General features: G+C 48.0%; 1 protein-coding gene across 2 annotated transcripts in view; it reads right to left on the reverse strand.

Moving 5' to 3' along the window:
* The window catches only part of LOC139259435 (INO80 complex subunit D-like), a 173,238-nt gene extending 150,492 nt beyond the window's left edge, over nucleotides 1-22,746 (reverse strand). Inside the window, exon 1 of one of the 2 annotated variants that reach the window (XM_070874904.1) lies at nucleotides 22,720-22,746. The gene's annotated coding sequence lies outside the window, so the exon portion shown is untranslated. Of the gene's footprint in view, nucleotides 1-22,590; nucleotides 22,700-22,719 lie in introns of those variants that run through there. The other variant, XM_070874903.1, reaches the window with a different exon arrangement.
* Nucleotides 22,747-22,889: the final 143 nt, after the last annotated feature.

The raw sequence follows: 22,889 nt of genomic DNA on the forward strand, positions 1-22,889 counted from the left end.
CACCTGATTCTGTCTGCAAAGGACCTACCTTGATCTTCACTAATCTTTTTCTCTTCCCATATCTATAGAAGCTTTTGCAGTCAGTTTTTATGTTCCCAGCATGCTTCCTCTCATACTTTATTTTCCTCCTCCTAATTAGACCCTTTGTCCTCCTCTGCTGAATTCTAAATTTCTCCCAGTCCTCAGGTTTGTTGCTTTTTCCTCGACAATTTATATGCCTCTTCCTTGGATTTAACACTATCCCTAATTTCCCTTGTTAGCCACGGTTGAGCTACCTTCCCCTTTTTATTTTTACTCCAGACAGGGATGTACAATTGTTGAAGTTCATCCATGTAATCTATAAATGTCTGCCATTGCCTATCCACTGTCAACCCTTTAGGTACCATTTGCCAGTCTATACTAGCCAATTCACGTCTCATACCATCGAAGTTACCTTTCCTTAAGTTCAGGACCCAAGTCTCTGAATTAACACTGTCACTCTCCATCTTAATAAAGAATTCTACCGTATTATGGTCACTCTTCCCCAGGGAGCCTCGCACAACAAGATTACACAACATCCAGTCTATGGCCAGCTCTCGAGTTGGTTCCTCGACATATTGGTCTAGAAAGCCATCCCTAATACACTCCAGAAATCCTCCTCTACCGCATTGCTACCAACTTGGTTAACCCAATCTATATGAAGATTAAAGTCGCCCATAATAACTGCTATACCTTTATTGCAGGCGTCGAGCAGCCAGCGAGGTGTCAGAGAGGTGGAGCAGGACGTCGAGGAGGACTACAAAAGGCCCAACAGGCATCGAGCGACCAGCGGGGAGGCGGAGCGCGACGTCGAGGAGGCCTACAAAAGGCCCAACAGGCATCGTGCAGCCAGCGGGGAGTCGGAGATGTGGAGCAGGTCGTCGAGGAGGCCGACAAAAGGCTAGCTGGTGCAGCTGCAGCAGGGTGAGAAGGCAAAAAAGTAGAAAGAAATCGAAGGGTGACGTCAAGGGGGTAAGTGATTGCCTGGTAATTGGTGAGTAATTTTTCTTTTCTTTATCAGTAGGTAACCTTTATCATTATTGTTGCCAAATTAAGTTAATCTAGGGGTTACGTCATGGCAGGAGAGCTCGGACATGTGTCATGCTCCTCCTGTGCTATGTAGGAACTCAGGGACGCTTCCAGTGTCCCTGACGACTACATGTGCGGGAAGTGTATCCTGCTGCAGCTCCTGACAGATCCCATTGCAGCACTGGAGCTGCGCGTGGATTCACTCTGGAGCATCCGCGACGCTGAGGATGCCGTGAATAGCACGTTTAGTGAGTTGGTCATACCACAGGTAAAGGTTACACAGACAGATAGGGGATGGGTGACCAACAGGAAGAGCAGTGGAAGGAAGGTAGTGCAGGGGTACCCTGCGGTCATCCCCCTCCAAAACAAATACACCGCTTTAGGTACTGTTGGGGGGATGACTCATCAGGGGAAGGCAGCAGCAGCCAAGTTCATGGCACCAGAGGTGGCTCTGCTGCACAGTAGGGCAGGAAAAAGAGTGGGAGAGCTATAGTGGTAGGGGATTCTATTGTAAGGGGAAAAGACAGACGTTTCTGCGGCCGCAATCGAGATTCCAGGATGGTATGTTGCCTCCCTGGTGCATGGGTCAAGGATGTCTCGGAGCGGCTGCACGACATTTTGGAGGGGGAGGGTGAACAGCTAGTTGTCGTGGTGCATATAGGTGCTAACGATATAGGTAAAAAACGTGATAAGGTCCTACAAATTGAATTTCGTGAGCTAGGGGTTAAATTAAAAAGTAGGACCCCAAAGGTAGTAGTCTCAGGATTGCTACCAGTGCCACGTGCTAGTCAGAGCAGGAATCGCAGGACAGCTCAGATGAATACATGGCTTGAAGAGTGGTGCAGAAGGGAGGGATTCAAATTCCTCAGACATTGGAACCGGTTCTGGGGGAAGTGGGACCAGTACAAATCGGACGGTCTGCATCTGGGCAGGACAGGACAGGAATCAATGTCCTTGGGGGAGTGTTTGCTATTGCTGTTGGGGAGGGGTTAAACTAATCTGGCAGGGGGATGGTAACCTATGCAGGGATACAGAGGGAAGTCGAATGGGGGCCGAAGCAAAAGATAGAAAGACAAAAAGTAAAAATGGAGGGCAGCGAAATTCAAATAGGGCCACATTACACCAAAATTTTACAGGGCAAAATGTGTTAAAAAGACAAGCCTGAAGGCTCTGTGCCTCAATGCGAGGAGTATTCGTAATAAAGTGGACGAATTAACTGCACAAGCAGCAATTAATGAATATGATATAATTGGCATCACGGAAACATGGCTCTAGGGTGACCAAGGCTGGGAACTCAACATCCAGGGGTATTCAACATTCAGGAAGGATAGACAGAAAGGAAAAGGAGCTGGGGTAGCTTTACTGGTTAAAGAGGAAATTAACGCAATAGTAAGGAAGAACATTAGCTTGGATGATGTGGAATCTATATGGGTGGAGCTGTGGAATACCAAAGGGCAGAATACCAAAGGGAGTTGTGTACAGACTACCAAACAGTAGTAGTGAGGTTGTGGACAGCATCAAACGAGAAATTAGGGATGCGTGCCACAAGGGTACAGCAGTTATCATGGGCGACTTTAATCTACATATAGATTAGGCTAACCAAACTGGTAGCAATACGGTGGAAGAGGATTTCCTGGAATGTATTGGAGATGGATTTCTACACCAATGTGTCAACGAACCAATTAGAGGGCTGGTCATCCGAGATTGGGTGATGTGTATTGAGAAAGGATTCATTAGCAATCTTGTTGTGCGAGGCCCCTTGGGGAAGAGTGACCATAATGTGGTAGAATTCTTTATTAAGATGGAGAGTGACAGTGCTAATTCAGAGACTAGGGCCCTGAACTTAAGGAAAGGTAACTTCGATGGTATGAGATGTGATTTGGCTCGAATAGATTGGCAAATGATACTTAAAAGGGTTGACGGCGGATAGGCAATGGCAAACATTTAAAGATCACATGGATGAATTTCAACAATTGTACATACCTGTCTGAAGTAAAAGTAAAACGGGGAAGGTGGCTCAACCGTGGCTAACAAGGGAAATTAAGGATAGTGTTAGATCCAAGGTTGAGGCACATAAATTGGCCAGAAAAAGCAACAAACCTGAGGACTGGGAGGAATTTAGAATTCAGCAGAGGAAGACAAAGGGTTTAATTCGGAAGGGGGGAAAGAGAGTTTGAGAGGAAGCTTGCTGGGAACATAAAAACTGTGAAGAGAAAAAGATTAGTGAAGACAAACGTCGGTCCCTTACAGTCAGATTCAGGTGAATTTATAATGGGGAACAAAGAAATGGCAGACCAGTTGAACAAATACTTTGGTTCTGTCTTCACTCAGGAAGACACAAATAACTTCCGAATGTACTAGGGGACAGTGGGTCGAGTGAGAAGGAGGAACTGAAGGATATTCTTATTAGGCGGGATATTGTGTTCGGGAAATTGATGGGATTTAAGGCCGATAAATCCCCGGGGCCTGATAGTCTGCATCCCAGAGTACTTAAGGAAGTGGCCCTAGAAATAGTGGATGCATTGGTGATCATTTTCCAACAGTCTATCGACTCGGGATCAGTTCCTATGGACTGGAGGGCAGCTAATGTAACACCACTTTTTAAAAGAGGGAGAGAGAAAACGGGTAATTAATACCGGTTAGTCTGACATCAGTAGTGGGAAAATGTTGGAATCAATTATTGAGGATGAAATAGCAGCGCATTTGGAAAGCGCTGCTATTTCATCAAGATCGGTCCAAGTCAGAATGGATTTATGAAAGGGAAATCATGCTTGACAAATCTTCCAGAATTTTTTGAGGATGTAACTAGTAGAGTGACAAGGGAGAACCAGTGGATGTGGTGTATTTGGACTTTAAAAAGACTTTTGACAAGGTCCCACACAATAGATTGGTGTGCAAAATTAAAGCACATGGTATTGGGGGTAATGTACTGACGTGGATGGAGAACTGGTTGGCAGACAGGAAGCAGAGAGTCGGGATAAACGGGTCCTTTTCAGAATGGCAGGCAGTGACTAGTGGGGTGCCGCAGGGCTCAGTGCTGGGACCACAGCTCTTTACAATATACATTAATGATTTAGACGAAGTGTAATATCTCCAAGTTTGCGGATGACACTAAGCTGGGAAACGGTGTGAGCTGTGAGAAGGACGCTAAGAGGCTGCAGGATGACTTGGACAGGTTTGGTGGGTGGGCAAATGCATGGCAGATGCAGTATAATGTGGATAAATGTGAGGTTATCCACTTTGGTGGCTAAAACATGAAGGCAGAATATTATCTGAATGGCGGCAAATTAGGAAAAGGGGAGGTGCAACCTGGGTGTCATGGTACATCAGTCATTGAAAGTCGGCATGCAGATACAGCAGGTGGTGAAGTCAGCAAATGTTATCTTGGCCTTCATAGCTAGGGGATTTGCGTATAGGAGCAGGGAGGTCTTACTGCAGTTGTACAGGGCCTTGGTGAGGCCTCACCTGGAATATTGTGTTCAGTTTTGGGTTCCTAATCTGAGGAAGTATGTTCTTGCTCTTGAGGAGTGCAGCGAAGGTTCACCAGACTGATTCCGGGGATGGCAGGACTGACATATGAGAGGAGACTAGATCGACTGGGCCTGTATTCACTGGAGTTTAGAAGGATGAGATGGGATCTCATAGAAACATATAAAATTCTGACGGGACTGGACAGGTTAGATGCAGGAAGAATGTTCCCGATGTTGGGGAAGTCCAGAACCAGAGGACACAGTCTAAGGATAAGGCGTAAGCCATTTAGGACTGAGATGAGGAGAAACTTCTTCACTCAGAGTGTTGTTAACCTATGGAATTCCCTATCGCAGAGAGTTATTGATGCCAGTTCATTGCATATATTCAAGGAGGAGTTAGATATGGCCCTTACGGCTAAAGGAATCAAGGTGTATAGAGAGAAAGCAGGAAAGGGGTACTGAGGTGAATGATCAGCCATGATCTTATTGAATGGTGGTGCAGGCTCGAAGGGCCAAATGGCCTACTCCTGCACCTATTTTCTATGTTTCTATGTAAGACAAAGGTCCTCCACCAACCTGTCCCAGCCGCACAGCACATCCCCCCCCAGTCATCAAGATCCATGGCACGGCCCTGGAACCTCTTATCAATAAGAGCAGACAATGATGACGAGATACACCACCTCTAGTGCGCCAGTGCAGCCTTCGACCGCCTGAGGAGAAGTGTGTTTGAAGACCAGGCCATCAAATCTGCCACCAAGCTCATGGTCTACAGAGCTGTGGTAATACCCGCCCTTCCTGTATGACTCAGAGGTACATGGACCATGTACAATAGACACCTCAAATCGCTGGAGAAATACCACCAACGATGTCTCCCCAAGATCCTGCAAATCCCCCGGGAGGACAGACGCACCAACATTAGCGTCCTCGACCGGCCAACATCCTCAGCATTGAAGCACTGACCACACTTGATCAGCTCCACTGGGCTGGCCACAGTGTTCGCATGTCAGACACGAGACTCCCAAAGCAAGCGCTCTACTCGGAACTCCTTCACAGCAAACGAGCCAAAGATGGACAGAGGAAACGTTATAAGGACACTCTCAAAGCCTCCTGATAAAGTGCAACATCCTCACTGACACCTGGGAGTCCCTGGCCAAAGACCGCCCTAAGTGGAGGAAGTGCATCCGGGAGGACACTGAGCTCCTTGAGTCTTGTCGCCGAGAGCATGCAGAAATCAAGTACAGCAGTAGAAGGAGCGTGCGGCAAACCAGACTCCCCGCCCACCCTTTCCTTCAACCACTGTTTGTCCCACCTGTGACAGAGACTGTGGTTCTCGTATTGGACTGAACAGCCACCTAAGAACTCATGCTAAGAGTGGAAGCAAGTCTCCCTCGATTCCGAGGGACTGCTTATGATGACGATGATGATGATGTGGCTTAACCAGTGCTTTGTATAGCTATAGCATGACTTTTACCCCCTTGTATTCTAGTCCTCTAGCATTCCATTAGCCTTTTTGATTATTTTCTGTACTTGTCCATGACATTTTAATGATCTATGTACATGGACCCACAAGTCTCTTTAGACCTCCACTGTTTCTAGCTTTTCACCATTTTGAAAGTACCCTGTTCTGTTCTTTTCAGGTCCAAAGTTGATGATCTTACATTGAAATCTATTTGCCACAGTTTTGCCCATTCACTCAATCTATTAATAGCTCCTAATAATTTTATGCATCTACAATGCCTACAATACTGCTTATCTTTGTGTCATCATCAAACTTGGATATGTGGCTTTCTATCCCATCATCCGAGTCTTCAATAAATACTGCGAATAGTTAAGGCCCCATCACAGATCCTTGTGGGACACCACTAGTCATATCCTACCAATTAAGAGTACCTGTAAATTATCCCTACCATCTGGTAAATTATCCTTACTAACTGGTCTTTAATTCCTGAGTTTCTCTCGCTCACCATTCTTAAATAGCGGAGTGACATGCACAATTTTCCCAACTAAAAGAACAGTTCCTGAATCGAGAGAACTTTGAAAGATTACGTTAGGGCATCTGCAATGTTCTCCCTTACTTCCTTTGAAACCCTGGTATGGAAACCATTTGATCCTGGGGAATTGTCACACTTAGTGCCATCATTTTCTTCATTTCTGTTATTTTGCTTACATTAATTTTGGTGAGACCCTGTCTCTGATTCAATATTAGTTTCCTTTGGATGTCCGGCATGCTATCCTCTTCCACTACTGCAAATATTGACGCAAAATAATTATTCAACATATCCGCCATTTCCTTATTTTCATTTACAACATCATTTTCTTTTTCAAGGGACCCACACTGTTCCTAATATAACTGTAAAAAAATTGTGTTGATTTTGATATCCCTTGCAAGTTTCTGTTCATACTCCCTTCTTGCAGCTCTTACTATCCGTGTTGTCGCATTTTGTTATTCTTTGTATCTTTCCCTGTTGCCAGAATCTGCGCTAGTTTTTGCATTTTTGAATGCTTTTTCTTTTAGTTTTATGTTGTGCCATACCTCTTTAGTCGACAACTTATTTTTTGACAAGTAGAGCCCTTGCCTCCTAGAGAAGTATAAACTGGTTCTGTATCACATTAAATTGTTTTTTGAACACCCCCACTGATCATCTTCGTTTCACCCATGAACAGATTTGCCCAGTTTACTGTGGACAGTCTCTGTCATATCGTGCCTTACCTAAATCTAGAATCTTAGTAGCTGTTTCGTGTTTCTCCCTTTCGTCCACAATGTGAATTCTATCATATTATGGTCGCTATTGGATAAATGTTCACACAGTTCGTCTGTTAAATAAATCTGGCTCATTACTCATTATTAAATGGATGCATCTATTTGTACTAACTGAAATGCAACCATTTCTCTGATTGGCTCTGCAGACCTGTTGCTGATTGGTCCCCTTGGAGGATAAGCCACACCCTGAAGTTCCTCTGGAATGTGTAACTGTAACCGCCCAGCCCAAATTCTGAGTGAATTTCCAATTTGTAATTCGATCCATTTTGACTTCAGAAGCCACAGAGGATAGATCTCCCCAAAAGCCACCAAGTTCCAGCCGAATTCCATTACCGCAGCCTAAGTGCATCCCTCCCCCAGCTGAAGACCCTTACCCAAGCGCAAGACCTTCCTCCACCACCCCCCGCCCCCACCATAGATGGAGCATTGTGTGCAGATTCTTAACAGGTTTATTGGGTATGAAGTGAATAGTGACAGTGTCTTGGCTTCTGGATTTCATCCACCGCAACATTGTCCCTTGTAACACGCAGCGAGCTTGCATGCACCAGGGGATAGAAAGAACGTGATCCGCCTTCTCTGAGTTCCCTCTCTCCCCTCCGATCCCCTCCCCACCACCGCCGCAGGCGCTTTCTCTCTCTCTTACCCCCACCCACAGGCTCTAGCTCTTTCCCCTCTCCCCGCCAAGTTCTCTCCCTTCCCCCCTCCCTCCCAAGCACTCTCTCCCCCCTCCCTCCCCACCCCCCCACAAGATCTCTCTCCCCCCTCCCCCCAAAGCTCTCTCTCCCCCTCCACCCCAAGCTCTCTCTCTCTCTCCCCCCCCAGCTCTCTCCCCCCTCCCCCCCCCCAAGCTCTCTCTCCACCCCTCCCCCCCAAGCTCTCTCTCCCTCCTCCCCCCTCCCCCAAGCTCCCTCCCCCCTCCCCCATGCTCTCTCACCCCCTGCCCCCAAGCTCTCTCTTCCCCTCCCCACTCCAAGCTCTCCCCCCATCCCCCCAAGCCTTTCTTCCCCCTTCCCCTCTCTCCCCCCATCCACTCCCCCTCTTCCCTCCCCCCTCCCCAAGCTCTCTCTCCCCCCTCCCCCCCAAGCTCTCTCTCCCCCCTCCCCCCCAAGCTCTCTCTCCCCCCTCCCCCCCCAAGCTCTCTCTCCCCCCTCCCCCCCAAGCTCTCTCTCCCCCCTCCCCCCCAAGCTCTCTCTCCCCCCTCCCCCCCCAAGCTCTCTCTCCCCCCTCCCCCCCAAGCTCTCTCCCCCCTCCCCCCCAAGCTCTCTCTCTCCCCCCTCCCCCCCAAGCTCTCTCTCCCATCTCCCCCCCAAGCTCTCTCTCCTCCGCCCCAAGCTCACTCTCCCCCCCGCCCCAAGCTCACTCTCCCCCTCCCTTCCCCCCTGCCCCAAGCTCTCTCTCCCCCCCTGCCCCAAGCTCTCTCTCCCCCTCCTTCCCCTTCTGCCCCAAGCTCTCTCCCCCTCCCCCCCCCCAAGCTCTCTCTCCCCCCTCCCCCCCAAGCTCTCTCTCCCCCCTCCCCCCCCAAGCTCTCTCCCCCCTCCCCCCCAGCTCTCTCCCCCCTCCCCCCCAGCTCTCTCCCCCCTCCCCCCCAGCTCTCTCTCTCTCCCCCCCCCAAGCTCTCTCTCTCCCCTCCTTCCCCCCCCCCCAAGCTCTCTTCCCCCCCCCAAGCTCTCTCTCCGCCCCCCCCCCCAAGCTCTCTCTCCCCTCCTCCCCCCCAAGCTCTCTCTCCCCTCCTCCCCCCCCAAGCTCTCTCTCCCCTCCTCCCCCCCAAGCTCTCTCTCCCCTCCTCCCCCCCAAGCTCTCTCTCCCCTCCTCCCCCCCAAGCTCTCTCTCTCCCCTCCTCCCCACCCAAGCTCTCTCTCTCCCCCACTCCCCCCCTAAGCTCTCTCTCTACCCCCCCTCTCCCCCCAAGCTCTCTCTCCCCTCCTCCCCCCCAAACTTTATCTCCTCCACCCCCCCGCCAAGCTCTCTCTCCCCTCCTCCCTCCCCCCCCCCCCCAAGCTCTCTCTCCCCTCCTCCCTCCCCCAAGCTCTCTCTCCCCTCCTCCCCCCCACCCCCCAAGCTCTCTCTCCCCTCCTCCTCCCCCCCCCCCTCCTCCTCCCCCCCGGCTCTCTCTCCCCTCCTCCCCCCCCCGCTCTCTCTCCCCCCCCCTCTCCCCAATCTCTCTCTTCCCCCTTCCCCTCTCCCCAAGCTCTCTCTCCCCCCTTTCCCCCATCCCCCAAGCTCTCTCTTCCCCCCCTCCTCAAGCTCTCTCTTCCCCCTCCCCCAAGCTCTCTCTTCCCCCTTCAACCCCCCCAAGCTCTCTCTCCGCCCCCCCCCCAAGCTCTCTCTCCGCCCCCCCCCCCAAGCTCTCTCTCCCCTCCTCCCCCCCAAACTTTATCTCCACTCCTCCAACCCCCCGCCAAGCTCTCTCTCCCCTCCTCCCTCCTCCCCAAGCTCTCTCTCCCCTCCTCCCTCCTCCAAGCTCTCTCACCCCTCCTCCCCCCCACCCCCCAAGCTCTCTCTCCCCTCCTCCCCCCCCCAAGCTCTCTCTCCCCTCCTCCCACCCCCAAGCTCTCTCCCCCCCTCCCCCTCGCTCTCTCTCCCCTCCTCCCCCCCCCGCTCTCTCTCCCCTCCTCCCCCCCCGCTCTCTCTCCCCTCCTCCCCCCCCGCGCTCTCTCCCCTCCTCCCCCCCCGCTCTCTCTCCCCTCCTCCCCCCCGGCTCTCTCCCCTCCTTCAAGCTCTCTCTCCACCCCCTCCCCCCAATCTCTCTCTTCCCCCAAGCTGTCTCTTCCCCCTTCCCCTCTCCCCAAGCTCTCTCTCCCCCCTTTCCCCCATCCCCCAAGCTCTCTCTTACCCCTTTCCCCCCTCCTCAAGCTCTCTCTTCCCCCTCCCCCAAGCTCTCTCTTCCCCCTTTCCCCCCTCCCCAAGCTCTCTTCCCACTTTCCCCCCTCCCCCAAGCTCTCTCTTCCCCCTTTCCCCCCTCCCCCAAGCTCTCTTCTCCCTTTCTCCCCCTCCCCCAAGCTCTCTCTTCCCCCTTTCCCCCTCCCCCAAGTTCCCCCTTTCCCCCCTCCCCCAAGCTCTCTCTTCCCCCTTTCCCCTCCTCCCCCAAGCTCTCTCTTCCCCCTTTCCCCCCTCCCCTAAGCTCGCTCTTCTCCCTTTCCCCCCCTCCCCCAAGCTCTCTCTTCCCCCTTTCCCCCTCCCCCAAGTTCCCCCTTTCCCCCCTCCCCCAAGCTCTCTCTTCCCCCTTTCCCCTCTTCCCCCAAGCTCTCTCTTCCCCCTTTCCCCCCTCCCCTAAGCTCGCTCTTCCCCCTTTTCCCCCCTCCCCCAAGCTCTCTCTTCCCCCTCCCCCCCCCCCCCAAGCTCTCTTTCTCTCTGCCCCCCTCCCCCCCAGCTCTTTCTCTCTCTGCCCCCCCAAATAAGCTCTCTCGCCCAGCCGGCCAGCTGCCCTTCCCGCGTGCGCAGAAGGAAGACTTACTATAAATAGTTACTCCGTTATTACATCTAATACGGCCTGCCCCCTTATTGGTTCTCGGACATATTGTTGCAGAAAATTATCCCGGACACACTTAAGAGATTCATTACCTTTCTGACATGAGCTAGTCTGCTTATCCCAATCTATATGAAAGTTAAAATCGCTCATTAAAACCACTCTTCCTTTACTACATGCTTGTCTAATCTCTGCATTTATACTTTCTACCACTTCACAGCCTACAAACTCACACTAGTCTTAAATCCTTTTCTATTTCTTAATTCTACCCATAAAGTCTCCACTGCCGGCAGTTTACCTTGCTATATCCTCTCATCATTGAAGTGATTTCATCCTTAATCACGAAGGCTACTCCATCCCCTTTTCCATTTTCCCTAACCTTCCTGTAGACCATATAACATGGTATATTCAGTTTCCTTCCTGACCATCTTGCAGCCATGTCTCAGTAATGGCTATTATGTCCAAAGTGAATAACCTCACATTTCCCTACATTATACCCCATCTGCCACCTTACTGCCCACTCACTTAGTCTATCTATAATCCCTTTCCAGACTCTGTGTTTTCCTCACAGCTTACTGTGAGGGTTCAGATCAAATATCTTCCCTTAAAGAAAAAGGATGAGCCTACCAAATCTAGAGCCCCCTGGATGTCAAGGGGCATACAGGGTATGAAGTAAAAAAAGGAAGCTTATGACAGATACTGAGGACTCAATACTAGAAATCCTAGAGGAGTAGAGGAAGTGCAGGGGTGAAATTAAAAAGGAAACTAGGAAAGCAAAGAGAGGGCATGAAAAAATATCGGCAAGTATAATCAAGGATTTTCTTAATATAATTATTCTTAAATACATTAAGAGCAAGAGGATAACTAAAGAAAGAGTAGGGCCTATTAGGGACTATAAGTAACCTGTGAGTGGAGGCGGAGGATGTGGGTATGGTTCTTAATGAATACTTTACATCTGTTTTCACAAAAGAGAGGGACGGTGCAAACATTGCAATCAGGGAGGAGGAGTGTGAAATATTTGATGAAATAAACACAATGAGAGGGGAAGTATTAAGGGATTTCGCATCTTTGAAAGTGGATAAATCTCCAGACCCGGATGAAAGACACGAATTAATCAAGGACAGTCGGCATGGATTTGTTAAGGGAAGGCCCCATCTGACTAACTTGACTGAATTTTCTGAGGAGGTAACCACGAGGGTAGTATGTTTGATGTCGTCTATATGGATTTTAGCAAGGCTTTTGACAAGGTCACGAAAGTAAAAGCCCATGGGATCCAGGGCAAAGTGGGAAGTAGGATCTAAAATTGGCTCAGAGGCAGGAAGCAAAGGGTAATGGTCGATGGGTGTTTTTGTGACTGGAAGGATGTTTCCAGTGAGATTCCATTGGGCTCAGTACTAGATCCCTTGCTTTTTGTGGTATACATCAATGACTTGGACTAGAATGTAGGGGATATGATTAAGAAGTTTGCAGATGATACAAAAATTGGCCGTGTGGCTGATGATGAAGAAGAAAGCTGCAGACTGCGGGAAGATATCAATGGACTGGTCAGGTGGGCAGAACAGTGACAAATGGAATTTAATCTGGAGAAGTGTGAGGTAATGCATTTGGGGAGGGCTAACAAGACAAGGGAATACACAATAAATGGTAAGCCACTGAGAAGTGGCGAGGAACAGAGGGATCTTGGAGTGCATGTCCAAGTAAAAAGTACTTGGATGTGCATTTGAAGTGCCATAACTTACAAGGCTACGGACTAAGAGCTGGAAAGTGGGATTAGGCTGGATAGCTCTTTGTCAGCCAGCACAGACACCTTGGATCAAATGGCCTCCTTCTGTGCTGTAAATTGCTATGATGTCGTACCATCCAAGTTGAATTTGCATCTGCAATTCATTCAATTTGTTCCTTATATTCTTTGCGTTTGTATAAAGCACACACCCTAGCCTTAGCCTGTCCTTTACCTCTAATGTTTTACTCACACATTTCTTATTTCTCCCTTCTGATTTAATTACTTTACATCTTTTAGTTTTCCCTTTACCAGTAGCGCCTAAAGCACAATTTCTGACTATTACTCTACCCTTTCATTTGTTTTTGAATTATTATTTATACTACCTATTCTACCTGAGCCCTCCGTGCACCTTTCCATTCACTAGTTTAAAGTCCTTGTGACCACACTATTTATCCTTTCTGTTAAGACGCTGATCCCAGCCCGGTTCAGGTGGAGCCTGTCCCAAAGGTACAGTTCCTTCCTGTCCTAGTACTGGTGCCAGTGTCCCATTAAATGGAACATCTCTTTCCCACACCATTCCTTCACCTCCCTAATCTGCTTATCCCTACTCCGATTTGCATCTGGCTCAGGTAGCTATTAACGATTATGATATAATTGGGATTACGGAGACATGGCTCCAGGGTGACCAAGGCTGGGAACGCAACATCCAGGGGTATTCAACATTCAGGAAGGATAGAAAGGAAAAGGAGGTGGGGTAGCGTTGCTGGTTAAAGAGGAAATTAACGCAATAGTAAGAAAGGACATTAGCTTGGATGATGTGGAATCTGTATGGGTAGAGCTGCGGAACACCAAAGGACAGAAAAAGCTGGTGGGAGTTGTGCAGACCACCAAACAGTAGTAGTGAGGTTGGGGATAGCATCAAACCAGAAATTACGGATGCGTGCAATAAAGGTACAGCAGTTATCATGGGTGACTTTAATCGACATATAGATTGGGTAGCAATGCAGTGGAGGAGGATTTCCTGGAGTGTATTAGGGATGGCTTTCTAGACCAATATGTCGAGGAACCAACTGGAGAGCTGGCCATCCTAGACTGGGTATTGTGTAATGAGAGGACTAATTAGCAATCTTGTTGTGCGAAGACCCCTGGGGAAGAGTAACCATAATATGGTAGAATTCTTTATTAAGATGGAGAGTGACAGTGTTAATTCAGAGACTAGGGTCCTGAACTTAAGGAAAGGTAACTTCGATGGTATGAGACGTGAATTGGCTAGGATAGACTGGCAAATGATATTTAAAGGGTTGACAGTGGATAGGCAAAGGCAGACATTTATAGATTACATAGATGAACTTCAACAATTGTACATCCCTGTCTGGAGTAAAAATAAAAAGGGGAAGGTAGCTCAACCGTGGCTAACAAAGGAAATTAGGGATAGTGTTAAATCCAAGGAAGAGGCATATAGATTGGCGAGAAAAAGCAGCAAACCTGAGGATTGGGAGAAATTTAGAATTCAGCAGAGGAGGACAAAGGGTCTAATTAGGAGGGGGGAAATAGAGTATGAGAGGAAGCTTGCAGGGAACATAAAAACTGACTGCAAAAGCTTCCATAGATATGTGAACAGAAAAAGATTAGTGAAGACCAATGTAGGTCCTTTGCAGACAGAATCAGGTGAATTTATAATGGGGAACAAAGAAATGACAGACCAATTGAACAAATACTTTGCATCTGTCTTCACTAAGGAAGACACAAATAACCTTCCGGAAATACTAGAGGTTCGAGAGTAGAGCGAAAAGGAGGAACTGAAGGAAATCCTTATTAGTCAGGAAATTGTGTTGGGGAAATTGATGGGATCGAAGGCCAATAAATCCCCAGGGCCTGATAGGCTGCATCCCAGAGTACTAAAGGAAGTGGCCCTAGAAATAGTGGATGCATTGGTGATCATTTTCCAACATTCTATTGACTCTGGATCCGTTCCTATGGACTGGAGGGTAGCTAATGTAACACCACTTTTTAAAAAAAGGAGGGAGAGAGAAAACGGGTAATTATAGACCGGTTAGCCTGACATCGCTATTGAAGATGAAATAGCAGCGCATTTGGAAAGGATCGGTCCAAGTCAGCATGGATTTATGAAAAGGGGATCATGGTTGACAAATCTTCTAGAATTTTTTGAGGATGTAACTAGTAGAATGGACAAGGAAGAACCAGTGGATGTGGTGTACTTGGACTTTCAAAAGGCTTTTGACAAGGTCCCACACAAGAGATTAGGGCTCAAAATTAAAGCACGTGGTATTGGGGGTAGTGTATTGACATGGATAGAGAACTGGTTGGCAGACAGGAAGCAGAGAGTCGGAATAAACTGGTCCTTTTCAGAATGGCAGGCAGTGACCAGTGGGGTGCCACAGGGTTCAGTGCTGGGACTTCAGCTATTTACAATATACATCAATTTAGATGAAGGAATTCCCCAAGTTTGCAGATGACACCAAGCTGGGTGGCAGTGTGAGCTGTGAGGAGGGTGCTAAGAGACTGCAGGGTGACTTGGACAGGTTAGTTGAGTGTGCAAATGCATGGCAGATGCAGTATAATGTGGATAAATGTGAGATTATCAACTTTGGTGGCAAAAACAGGAAGACTGAATGGTGACAGATTAGGAAAAGGGGAGGTGCAACGAGACCTGGGTGTCATGGTACATCAGTCATTGAAAGTTGTCATGCAGGTACAGCAGGCGGTGAAGAAGGCAAATGGCATGTTGGCCTTCATAGCGAGAGGATTTGAGTATAGGAGCAGAGAGGTCTTACTGCAGTTGTACAGAGCCTTGGTGAGGCCACACCTGGAATATTGTGTTCAGTTTTGGTCCCTTAATCTGAGGAAGGACGTTCTTGCTATTGAGGGAGTACAACGAAGGTTCATCAAATTGATTCCCAGGATGCAGGACTGACATATGAGGAGAGACTGGATCAACTGGGCTTGTATCCACTGGAGTTTAGAAGAATGAGAGGGTATTTCATAGAAACATATAAAATTCTGACGGGTCTGGACAGATTAGAGGCAGGAAGAATGTTCCCATTGCTGGGGAGTTCCAGAACCAGGGGTCACAGTCTAAGGATAAGGAGTAAGCCATTTAGGACTGAGATGAGGAGAAACTTCTTCACTCAGAAAGTGGTTAACCTGTGGAATTCTCTACCGCAGAATGTTGTTGAGGCCAATTTGTTAGATATATTCAAAAGGGAGTTAGATATGGCCCTTATGGCCAAAGGGATCAAGGAGTATGGAGAGAAAGCAGGAAAGGGGTACTGAGGTTGAATGATCAGCCATGATCTAATTGAATGGTGGTGCAGGCTCGACAGGCCGAATGGCCTGCACCTGCACCTAATTTCTATGTTTCTATGTAATAATACAAATATTATAACCCTCAAGGTCCTGTTCTTCAAATTAGCTCCTGGTACTGTCCAAACAGGACCTGTTGCCTACTCTTTCCTACGTTGTTGGTCCCAACATGGACCACAACGACTGGATCCTCACCCTCCAATATCCTTTCAAGCTAGTTCAAGATGTCCCTCACCCTGGCACCAGGTCGGCAACATACCATGTGGGACTCACGATCTTGCTTACAAAGGATGCTATCGGTCCCCCAAATTATTGAATCCCCTACAACTACCACATTATTCTTCCCCTCCTCCGCCTGTAGTTGTAGTGGATTCAATAATTTAGGGGATTCAATAAAATGAAGCCCACTAAAGGTTAGTTAGAACAACTTTCATTTAGTTAGCAACTTTAACGTAACCCAAGGCGCTTCACAAGAGCGTTATCAATCAAAATTTCACACTGAGCCAGAGAAGAAGATATCAGGACCAAAAAGCTTGGTCAAAGAGATAGGTTTAAGGAACATCGTAAAGGATGAGAGAGGTGTGGAGAGGTTTAGGGAGGGAATTCCAGAGCTTCGGGCCTAGACAGTTGAAAGCACATCCGCCAATGATGGAGAGATTAAAATCGGGGATGTGCAAGAGGCCAGAATTGGAGGAGTGCAGAGATCTTGGGGGGGGCTGCAAGGCTGGAGGAGGGAACAGAGATAGGGATGGGCGAGGCCATGGAAGGATTTGAAGACAAGGATGAGAATTTTTTAAATGAGGTTGCCGGACCGGGAGCCAGTGTAGGAGACCAAAAACAGGGGTGATGGGCAACGTCCTCCGTAAGCTGCACTGCCTCTTCCGCGGCCTGCCTCCCACAATGCGTGGCACATTCAATTTTTTGCGTATGCACGGTATCTACAATGTAAAAGCCTGTGCGGGACCTTGCATATGACTGCGCAACCGCGCAGCTTAGCAGGAACATAGGTGATGGGTGAACAGGACTTGATGCGAGTTAAGGTACGGGCAGCAGAGTTTTGGATGAGCACAAGTTCGTGTAGGGTGGAAGATGGCAGGCCAGCCAGCAGAATATTGGAATAGTCAAGTCTAGAGGTAAAAAGGCATGAATGAGGGTTAGAAGAAAAAATGCTCAGCAATAGTTTCTCTTATCTTGTCCTGACTCCACACCAACACCACTTCCTAGTGCTGCTGATACTATTTCACACAAATTCAAATCACAGTGAGAAACCACTGGCAACAACTCAAAGCTTGCCTCTGTCCTTCCTCCCCCTTGACACTTCTAGACACAAATCTGCTACGACAAGTGACTGACTGCCCAATTTTAATAACTTTTTTGAAACATTTTCCATATTAACAACCCTGGGAAAATCACAATGTGTCCACTCAGCAGAATAAAGCCAACAAGGGATGGGATTTACTTCATAAGGCTGCATGGATTCTCCCACAGCTGAAACTCTCTTGTATTCTCAGAAAGGCGCTGACCCTATTCCTCTGGCGGCGGAGCCCAGAGCAAGGGGCATAACTATAAAATTAGAGCTTGGTCGTTCAGGGATAATGTTAGGAAGCACTTCTCTGCACAAAGGGTAGTGGAAATCTGGAACTCTCTCCTTCAAAAAGCTGTTGATGCTGGGGGTCAATTGAAACCGAGGCTGATTTTTGTTAGGTAAGGGTATTAAGGAATATGGAACCAAGGCGGGTAAATGGAGTTAAGATACAGATCAGCCATGATCTAACTGAATGGTGGCACAGGCTCGAAGGGCTGAATGACCTCTTCCTGTTCCTATGGCCCGTGCTGCGGATTGGTTCTATGGACGATGGCAGTGCACCAGACCTTTACCCGAGCTGCCATTCCTCACGCATCAGCTTGCACAGCAAATAGCAGCAGGCTACTTGTCCACAGGGTGAGGCTACAGCCAGTCTAGCTCTCGCCCGACAGCCTCACGCTGCACATTCAAGAAGGGGTTGTTGGACAGCATTCCAGAAGAAGTGACTCCAGTTCAAACAAAGACAATTGTCCTTAGGATGGTCTGGTGCTATATGAATGGATATATCAAGGGATCTCGCAGGGAGGGGGGTCGGGGAGAATCCTAGAAAGCAGTGAATGGGATTAACCAACTGCACTTTCATTTCAACTTGAAATCCCACATGAAAACGCCCAGATTTGCTTAAGCGACAATTTTTTCTCGACTGTGGACATGCGCCAAAAGAGTGAATGGCTCAGTTTTGATGATGCCAGTGTGTAACTGAGCTGTACAGACCAGAAGGCACCAGGTTCAATTCCCAGGCTCGGAGAAATCAGGTGCTGTCAGTTGAGGTGGCGGGGTTATAACGTAAATTGTCAAATCGAGATGTTTGGTTTTTCATGCAACAGAACTCAATGCATCCACTAGCCTACACACAGAGAGAGGCCATTTGACCCATCGTGCCTGTGTCTACTCTTTGAAAGAGCTATCCAGTTAATCCCATTCCCCTGCTCTTTCCATATAGCCCTGTAAATTCAAGTAGCTAAACTGAAGCAAGCACAAAATTAAGACACAGCTCCACACTAAATACATATCCCGCCCAGTACAAAATCGAGAGACAACCCACATGGAAAGGGCTTGTCAAATCTACTTCTTTTCTATGTTTAGATTCATGCTTCGGTTTTGTGCACAAGGCTCCTAAGCAGTAACTGAGAGGCCAGATGATTCCCATGTCAATTTTCTGTTCTCCCTGATTATAGGAGAAAAGAGAATTACCTAATCTTACTACAACACCATTAACTTCCTTCCCCCAACGCTCCCACAGCCTGGCTGAAATCAGGAACTCTATGTAGGAAACCTACGATCATGAACCCACATCCCATTACTCCTTGTAACAGCGCACTGGTACCACAAGCCATCGTATACAAGTGGTCAACCCACTGCATTATTTAACTTCAGCACCTTGTACAAAGAACAGCATCAAGTCAGCATGTACATGAAACTGATATGCAACTGTGGCTCGAGAAATCACATGGCCATTCAGCCTGCTGGGAAGTTATTCAATGTCCGATCTCTGTGCAGAATTTTCAACGGCGACTGAAAAGTGAAGCGCTGGTGGCACTGTTTTAAACGGACAGGTTTAGATCCTGGATGACCCCACTGCTAAACCATCATAGCACTGAATCAGGAAAGTAAAAATATTGCAGCTCCTTCAGCTGCTGCACTTCAAACTCTTGTTTTCACAAAAATAACTTTGAAAAACTAATTTATAACAACTTGCAAATATATAGCGCTTTTAACTTAGTAAAATGCCTCCAGGTGTCTCACAGGAGCATTATCAAACAAAATTTGACACACCAGGAGACATGAGGACACCAAAAGCTTGATCAAAGAGCAAGGTTTTAAGAGCATCTTAAAAGGAAGAGAGTGAGGCAGAGGGTTTCGGGAGGGAATTCCTGAGCTTAGGCAGCCAGCTGAAGGCACGTCAATCAATGGTGGAGTGCTGAAAACCGTGGATGCACAAGTGGGCAGAAAGTGAGGTACGCAGAGTTTTCGGAGAGTTGTAGGGCTGAAGGAGATTACAGAGATAGGGAGGTGCAAGGCCATGGAGGAATTTGAAAACAAGGATGAGAATTTTAAAATCGAGCCGTTGACAGACCAAGAATTATTGTCCATCAGAGAGCACAGGAGTGATGAGTGAACAGTATGTAACAGGAGTAAAGGTGTCACCATAATGTCATTGTATTTGCTGGGCTAACGGACACAATTAAATTACTAAGTGGACAACATCATAAGATGATGGTGAACTTTCTTAACAGAAGTGGTACAACTTCTTGGTTAAATAATGCAGTCACTCGCCCCATTATGTACAGATACCATAAAGAAAACATCACAGCCAGCACCCGTCACCATTTTTCATTCAAACCACATGCCAATTTTCCCTCTAATAAAATTCAATAAAAATGAAACCATATTTTAAGGCTTGCTCTATTGCCACAATAACGTCTGAAGTTTTCTATACAATACAAGATCTGAAATGAGATCTATATACAATCTGTACACTAACTGGACAGACTGGCTCACTTAACACCAGCATCCCATTAATTGTTTCTGTTGATTAATTAGCACAACATTAAATAAAGCCATGGTGAAAGAATATTGAAAAATGTACAACATATTGAACAGAGAGAACAAAACATGAATGAAACATTCATTTACCAATAAACAGAGGTGCAGCCTGATCGAGCACTTAATATTTATATTCACATTAAAAGACTTGCAAATTTCAGCAAGTATACATATCTATAACAAAGAGGGACTCACTAAAAAGTAGTCGGCATCATTACATTTAGAAATTGCAAGAAGGTTGATATATTTCTCTGTACAATTATAATGGGTTTGAGCTCTCTATTTTTTTTAAACGGTAAAGGACATCTATTCTCTAAATAAAATCTCTATGTAACTATAGAAAATATAGCAATCTCTTCAAGATCTGTGTGCTTCTACAATGGAAATGTCTCTTGCTATGATCTGTGTATAACTGGAAGGGAGATTGATGTCTGTCCGTCTCCCTCAACAAAATATATGTGCAATTTATAAGGGAGCCCTCTCAAAGATCTGTGTTCAACTGTATAACTATATGAGTAGACACTGAGAGGCTGTTTTCCCTGGCTGGCTCGAACTCGGGTTCATAATCGCCAGATAAGTATTCGGGCATTTAGGCGATCAGGATAAGGGGTTGGGCATTTAGGAGAGGAGAAATTTCTTCACTCAAAGGGTTGTGAATCTTGGGAATTCTCTACCCCAAAGAGTTGTGGATGCTCAGTCGTTCAGTATATTCAAGACCGAGATTGGTAGATTATTGGGGCACGAAGGGAATCAAGGGATATGGGGATAGGGCAGGAAAGTGGAGTTGATGTCGAAGTTCTGGCATGATCTTATTGAATGGCAGAGCAAGCTGCAGGGCTGTATAGCGCACTTCTCCGCCCATTTCTTATGTTGACTGTAATGGGCATCTCTGTGCATAAAAAAGATTTGTGATACAAAAATAGGCTGTGTGGTTGATAAAGAAGAAGGAAGCTGCAGATTGCAGGAAGATATCAGTCAACTGGTCAGGTGGGTAGAACAGTGGCAAATGGAATTTAATCCAGAGAAGTGTGAGGTAATGCATTTGGGGAGGGCTAACAAGGAAATGGGAGGACATTGAGAAGTGTAGAGGAACAAAGGGACCTTGGAGTGCATGTCCACAGATCCCTGAAGGTAGCAGGCTAGGTAGATAAGGTGGTTAAGAAGGAATTGCTTGCCTTTATTAGCCGAGGCATAGAATAAGAGGTGAGTCATGCTTGAACTGTATAAAACACTGGTTAGGCCACAGCTGGAGTACTGCGTGCAGTTCTGGTTACCACATTATAGGAAGGACATGAGTGCACTGGAGAGGGTGCAGAGGAGATTTACGAGGATATTGCCGGGAGTGGAGACTCTTAGCTATGAGGACAGATTGGATAGGCTGGGTTTGTTTTCCTTGGAACAGAGGCGGCTGAGGGGAGACCTCATTGAGGTGTATAAAATCATGAGGGGCCTCGATATAGTGGGTAGAAAAGGCCTATTTCCCTTAGCAGAGGGGTCAACAACCAGGGGGCATAAATTTAAAGTAATTGGTAGAAGGTTTAGAGGGGCTTTGAGGGGAAATTTCTTCACACAGAGGGCTGTGGGGGTCTGGAACTCACTGCCTGAAAGGGTGGTAGAGGCAGATACCCTCATTTTAAAAGTACCTGATGTGCACTTGAAGTGCCGTAACCTGCAGGGCTACAGACCTAGAGCTGGAAAGTGGGATTAGGCTGGATAGTCTCTCATTGGCCAGCGCGGACACGGTGGGCCGAAATGGCTGTAAACTTCTATGATTCTATGATACATGGGCACCCTTACACAAGTATAAGGGAGATATTTCTGCAGAAGTAACTTCTCTATGTATAGAAGTACAAGGGAGATCTTGCTGCATAACTACGGTCTGTATGTATAGAAATCTAAGGGAGATCTTTCAGCATTACCCAAGTCTGTATGTACATAAATATAAGGAAAATTTCTGCCTGTGTGTACAAATATAAACGAGATCTCTAAAATGTATGTTTAGCTTTGCTGAGATCTCTCACTGAAGGTGTGTAACTATAACAGATCATTCTCTGTATAACTAGGATCTGTGTCTCCAACTATACAGGTACACTAGCCTGCAAGGGTGAGATCAGTGCCTACAACCAGGAGTCCTGCTAATAAGACCTGTGCACAGTGCGCTCTCTCGCTCAGTGTAGCCCGCGAGCGCCTGTGTGTGTGCGCGCCTGCAGCCCGGCCTCTGCCCACAGACACCGACAATCGGGCAGCCCTGCGGCCTGCAAACAAAGAAGCCGGGGCCGGCTGACAGGCAGCAGGGCGAGCGAGGCGCCAGGGGCCGGGGATGTGTTTTCAAGCCGCCCTGATGAGGCCTCCGTCGGTGGGGACTCGCCGCCACCCCATTCCTCTCCCCCTCAGGGGTCAGTGGGTGTGAAGCGGCCGCTCAGCACACAAAGGCAGGCAAGCGGGCGGGCGGGCGGCTGAGAAGTTAGGCCGCAAGGCCCGTGTCAGCGGCCGGAGGCTGCAAACTACTCCCAAAATAACCAGAATAAAATCTATTAAAACAGCCGCCTCAGCCTAGAGCGGCCTAGTCGCACCGCCCTCCGCCTCAGATCGGCTGCTATCCGCTTCCCGCTCCCGACACCGCACCATCTGGGGAAAAAAAAGAGAAAGAAAAAAATCCAAACCCACCTCTCGATCCCCGGTCTAAATTTGCAAACCGCCGCCCGGCTTGGATCGCCGTGTCCCGGGCGCCGCTTGCAAAGTGAGCCCGTGGATGTTCGAGGCCTGGGCTGTGGAGGCGCTGTGGCGGTCGCTTACCGTTGGCTGGCTGGCTCGCTGTGCTGGCCGGGCTGGCTCCGGGCTGCTAGAGGCGGGGGGAGGGGGGGAGGGGGATAGGGAGCTGACACCAGTGCGCAGGCGCCTCCAGCCCGGGAGCGGCGGCTCAGCTCGATGCTGCTTGAGGCGGGCGGGCGCGGGACGTCGCTCGG

This window comes from Pristiophorus japonicus, chromosome 3, assembly GCF_044704955.1.
Source record: "Pristiophorus japonicus isolate sPriJap1 chromosome 3, sPriJap1.hap1, whole genome shotgun sequence".
Lineage (NCBI taxonomy): Eukaryota > Metazoa > Chordata > Chondrichthyes > Pristiophoridae > Pristiophorus > Pristiophorus japonicus.